Genomic DNA, 6,454 nt, shown 5'->3' on the forward strand with positions numbered 1-6,454 from the left:
GAAGGACAGGGCACCTGAGCTGGGCAGCTACCTAGCTACCTACTCAGGCAGAAGAAAAGCTGTGCATGAGTCAACTCCCTTCTAGACTCAGGCCTCCTCTCTGTGAAAAGGAATTGGAATTGGTTTCTGTGAAGGGCCGGGGGATGCTAACAAAGGGCCTTTGCTCGCAGACCGACCTTGCCTTGCCTTGCCTTTCAGAATCTGGGCGCTCAATCTGGGCGTGGTGGTTCAGGCCAATGATTTCAGCACTGTTAAGACTGGGACAGGATATCTTCAATAGGACAAAACAGCAGCCTACAGAACGGGGAAAGTTCTTTACTAACCCTATATCCAACAGAGGGCTGACATTCAAGTATATAAAGAACTCAAGAAATTAGACTTCAACAAACCAAATAACCCCATTTTAAAACATGGAGTTATTCTCTCTAAACAGAGAATTATCAACAGAGGACTCTATAATGGACAGGAAGCACGTAAAGAAATGTTCAACATTCTTAGTCACCAGGAAAATGCAAATCAAAATGATTCTGAGTTTCTAAATTATACCCCTCAGAATGGCTCACTAAGATCAAAAACTCAAGCAACAGCACATGCTGGCCAGGATGTGGGAAAGGGGAACACTTCTCTATCGCTGGTGGGAGTACAAACTTATACAACCACTTTGGAAATAAATTTGGCAGTTTCTCAGAAAATGTGGAATAGTTCTACCTCAAGACCCAGCTATACCACTCCTGGGGACTTACCCAAAGGATTCCCCATCCTTGGCTTTACGGAAGCTTTTCTGTTTCATGAGGTCCCATTTATTAATTGTTGAGCTTAGTGCCTGAGCTGATGTTCTCTTCAGGAAGCTGTCTCTTGTACCTATGCGTTCAAGGCTATTTACCACTTTTCCTCTTATCAGATTTAGTGCATCCATCTTTATACTTGGGGGTCTTTCATCTACTGGGACTTGAGTTTTGTGCAGGGTGATAGATATGAATCTATTTTCATCCTTCCACAAGTAGATATCCAGTTAAACCAGTAACATTCTTCTATTGATTTCTAAATTAGTTACTTTTTCTCTGTAGACCAAATTCTTTTTCAGAAAGAATTTAATGAGGAAAGAAGTTTTATTTTGAATCCTGGCTCAGGGAGAACAGTCCATCAGGGCAGAAAGTTACGACAGTTGGATTGAGTCCACTGAGGCAGCTTATTGGAGATTTTGGTGCTAGGCAAAACGTGCAGCCCTTAGGTTAGAAGGAGGCTGGGCTGTGGCCCTGAGAGTTAGACCTCCAGTTACTGATCCCCACTACCCTTGCTAATGGAAGTTTCCACAACCTCCCAAAACAGCACAACTAAGGCCAGGTATTTACCAATGGTCCTGTGGTGGCCATGTTCCACACATAATGTTCTTTCGTCATTCATCTAAGAGTTTGATATCATTCACTTGGAGTATCTGATTTAAGCCAGTTTTAAGAGTCTGCCCACATGCTGAGACCATTGTTTTGTTTTGTTTTAGTTTGTTCTCCATTAACTTTTATTTCTTTAAAAATGTTTACATCTAAGTGTTACATACAATAGATCCCACATAAAATTAAAAAAAAAAAAATACAGTAGACACAGCATTCGGCCACACTTGGGTAACCAACCCCAGCCAGAGACTTTGTCTATAGGAACTTATGTAGAAGGCACCCTTCCTCGCCCTTTCTGTAAAGTCAAATACCTCAGCGTTCTGCAGCCCCTCTCTCTAACCTGTTCCTCTTGGAAGGCCTACTTTCTCCCCTAGGTTCTCAACACCCCCAAGTCCATTGTTCCACATCCTAAGAGAAACCCTCCTATTCTTCAGAGAACTGAAGCCATTCACTGAGATGTGCGTGCCCTCAACTCCCCACGCCTCATCAGTAATTCTATCCAATTCTTCCTTTGAGCCCATTTGATTTCTCCACTCAAAAACCAAGAAGGATGACCATCGTGTGGATACTTCATTNCTCCTTAGAATAAGGAACAAAATACTCATGAAAGGATATAGGTACAGAGACAAAATTTAGAGCTAAGATGAAANGATGGACTATCCAGAGACTACCCCATNNNGGAATNCATCCCATCATCAGCCACCAAACCNAGATACTAATGCNCATGCCAGCAAGATTCTGCTGAAGGGACCCTGATATNGNGGCCTCTTGTGAGGCTATGCCAGTGCCTGGCAAACACAGAAGTGGATGCTCACAGTCAGCTATTGGATGGAACACAGGGCCCCCAATGGAGGAGCTAGAGAAAGTNCCCAAGGTGTTGTAGGGGGCTGCAACCCTGTAGGTGCAACAACAATATGAACTAACCAGTACCCCCTGAGCTCGTGTCTCTAGCTGCATATGTAGCTGAAGATGGCCTAATCGACCATCACTGGGAAGAGAGGCCCCTTGGTCTTGTAAACTTTATATGACCCAGCACAGGGGAAGGCCAGGGCCAAGTAGTGAGAGTGGATGGGTAGGGGAGCAGGGGTGGGTGGGGGAGGGGGTATAGGGAACTTTCGGGATAGCATTTGAAATGTAAATAAAGAAAATAATAATTTTTAAAAAGGGGGGGAAGGGGCGTGTGTGTGTGTGTGTGTGTGTGTGCGCGCGCGCGCGCGCGCGCGCGTGCGCGCACCGGTTCGTGCACACACTCTCGAGTGCTGCTGTGCTTGCCAGGGCATTGGGCCCAAGCGTTTCTGGGATTTCTCCGTTCTCACGTCCCATCGCCTGCTGGGCACACTGTGATTGCAGATCTCTGTGCTACTGTATCAGGCTCCGGGGAATCCTAGCTCAGCCCTCACACTGGAGCAAGCAGTCTTTACCCATGGAGCCATCTCCCTAGCCCAAGGCTGTCTGCTTTAAGTTACCTCTTGATTTCTTCCTCAGCCCCTGGGGCCACTGATGGGCAGCGTAACATTATTCCCAAGTCCCTCATCCTCGATCTTTCCTCAGGCTGCTTCGGTTTTTACAAAGAAGCATTTGCTGTTAGCTTACTCGTGAAGGGACACACACTGTGTACAGTCAGTCAATCTCCTAATGTAATTAACTCCTTTCGGTCCATCTGCCTGGAGTTTTAAGTGGTCTGGGCTGGTCTTTTCATTCTCCCTTAACTCTTGACACTGTCCCACCTTCACTTCCATTGAGCCACCGCTTTTCAGGTGCTCCCCAGATTTGCTCAGCCCTCCTCCCCCATCCCTGTGAGATCCTCCAAGTGACTGAACTAACCCTCCATTCCACAGATATTGTTAGCCAAATTACAGGATCTGCAGTTCAGTCCCATAGGAAGGAAATGGTATATGGATACTCTCAGACTCCACGCTGACTTCATTCTTCCTAGTAGGTGCGTTCTCTCTCTGGTCTCAACTAGAGCAAATAGACAACACGACTGTGGTTCAAGTCAAGACGTCCTTGGGTCTTTAGAGCGAGTTTGTTCATCTCCCTTCACCTCTCTTGTACGGCCAGTCCTAAGAAGTCAGTGCTCCTGCAGGTAAGGTGAACAGATGTTCTGAGGGACGGGGTGAGGCGAGAAGGGTCTGTGATTTCCATAGGATAATTTTAATTTTTTTGTTGCTGTATGTTTCTGTCACTTTGAAAAGTAGCGTGGGCACTGAAGAGCTAGCTTAGGTAGTGCTTGCTGTGTAAGCATGAGGACACACGTTCAAGTCCCAGCGGCCATGGAAAAGCAGGGGCAGAGAGCCCCAAGGGAAGCAGAGTGGAGGGTGCTCGGGTTTGTTGTCCGCCAGCTGAGACAATCGGGAAGCTTCTGGTTCAGTGAGAGACCCTGATTCAAAAACAAAATAACGTGGAAAGCAACTGAAGACACCTCCTCACGCATGCACAAACACACATACACACACACAAGTATTGTGAACACATTGAACATTCTTCTTTTTAATGTTTATTTAACTTATGTATTTTTTTTAAGTATAGGAGTTAATCCAGAAGATCCTTTCATAGACGGTCATGAGACACCATGTGGGTGCTGGGAATTGAACTCCGGACCTCTGGAAGAGTAGCCAGTACTCTTAACCACTGAGCCATCTCTCCAACCCATACTGAACATTCTTGTTCATGTGAATGACTGAATCCTTTGTGATTCTGAAGTATATAGTATTACTTGGTCTTGGCCTAACGAGAAAAGAGCAAAGCCAGGCAGTCATTCACCTAAGCCTAGCTCTTAGAAGGCTGCAGCAGGATGTAGCTCAAGTTTGAGGCTAAACCAGGTGAGAGAAACAATGTCTCAAAAAATAAGTAACAAGCGAAGAAAAGTATAAATAAGTGGTGCAGTCCTCTCCTGTGAAAACTAGAGAACTGGTCCCTGAATTGTTTAAAGCGTGCAGGGAAGTCTGGCTAAGTAAAAGCATGATAAGTCATCACAGGGCTGTGGCAGGTGCATCTCAGGAATCTGAGTACACCGGGTGTAAACCTTAGAAAACCTTTAAGGTGAAAAATGTGGGTGTTTCACCCCCTTTGTGCCTCTAGCTTACAATCCTCCTACCTCAGCCTCTGCAGTGTTAGAATTGCAGACTTTGCTACCACACCCAGCAAAATAGGATTTTTGAGTTATGTCCAATAAAGAAGCAGAGAAAAGTGTTGGCATTGGGACGGCTGGGGATGCGGCTCAGTTGGTACAGTGCCTGCCAGCATACACAAAATGGGTACACACACACACACACACACACACACACACACACACACACACACTGAAAATTTTTGAATCGGTAACTACAGCTGTGTGGGTTTGTTTCCAGTACACTGTTCTGCTCCATTAGTCTAGATACTGGTTTTGTGCCTGTCCCATGCTGTTTTGGTCACTATGACTCTGTAGCATAATTTGAGATCATGTATTGTGTTATCCCCAATATTGCTCTTTCTTCTAGGACTGCTTTGAGCACTCTGGGTCTTTTCTGGTTTTATACAAATTATAGGATTCCTTTTAACACTATAAAGAATTTTACTGATATTTTAGTGAGGATTGCATTGAGGCAGATGGGGTAGAGGGTGTTATGTGAAAGGGTAATTGGGAAGGGGGAAGGGGGAAGGGGATATCATTTGAAATGTAAACAAATAAAATTATTAATTAAAAAGATATTAGTGCTGTCAACCCATGAGCTAGGGAGGTCTTTCTCTCTTTCAGTGTCTTCTTCAATTTCTATCATCAATGTCTAATGTTTTCATGGTAGAAGTCTTTCCCCTCCTTGGTTTGGTTTGTCCCCACTTTGTTTGAGGAGGGGTGATGGTCTTGAAGCTACTGCCAATAGGAGCTTTCCCTGACTTCTTTGGCAGCGACTTCATCACTGCTAAACAGGATCCTGCTACTCTGCAGAAGGCACTCACCAGCTCTGAGCGCTTCCTGGTGAAGTCTCTGGGTTTCTATCCACTCACTTCTCCCATTAATTTGTTGGCTCTACCTAGATAGCCCTCGATAGGAGGAAGCATTACACATTTCTTTTCGGTGTCTTGTTTAATTTTTATTGTATTATTTGTGTAATAAATATTAGTAAGTATAATTGAATAAGTCAGATTCCTCTTTGGTATAGTCAAAGATAAACTGAAAGTATCTGGCTAAGTTTGTGGCTCAGTAAGAGAGAGCTAACCTACACTTGATCTCAGCACAATGAAAGAACAGACTTAGGTTTTCATTTTGCATCTAGGATTAGGGTGCACCCTTATTGTTTATCTTTGTTTCTTCCATTTACTGGCATTTGGCATTTCTAACAATATTAAAGTATCAATTGTAGAACCAAGTATAAGTGAATCATTAAAATTCTCAAATCAATATAATCTTTTTGTCTGCCAAAAGGCTTATTAGCTTGTTGATAAGAAAATATATACACCATTAAATGACTCATAAGATAAATTTACTATCTTACTTTTCTCAGAAAATATAGCCTCTGATTACATTAGCTTTGAATAAACACGCCCCACCCCACCCCACATCCCCACTGTGGATGGATTCAGTAAGCAAACACTTAGGAGAATAAACACGGGGTTTGTTAAATGCAATGCATTTTTCCTTGCCTTGGAGATAGCATGTTTTTACAGTTGCATGGCAACCACAAACGACCAAAGAAGACAGGGAGAGGAAGAAATAACTCAGCTGAAATTCACATAAAATTTGCCAGGAGTGGTGGGAAATTGAGAATTGACACTTGGAGTAAAGGGGACAAAGATGGGATGTGAAGCCTGCAGATCAGTAAGGGAACGGGATGCCTGGGAGTCTACTGAACGACTGCTCTGTGTCTGGCTCGGTGCTCACTGTTTCGCATGCACTACCTCTACCGTGACTTGGAGAAAGTGCCGTGTTATGAAGTTCTGATTACTATGCTTCTCCAAGGTTTTGACAAATAAAACATTATAGAGGCAAGAACAAATCTGAATGCTAAGCAACTCTAAAAACGTGTGTGTGTGTGTGTGTGTGTGTGTGTGTGTGTGTGAGTGTGTGTGTGTGTGTGTGTGTTGGT

This window comes from Mus pahari, chromosome 4, assembly GCF_900095145.1.
Source record: "Mus pahari chromosome 4, PAHARI_EIJ_v1.1, whole genome shotgun sequence".
NCBI lineage: Eukaryota > Metazoa > Chordata > Mammalia > Rodentia > Muridae > Mus > Mus pahari.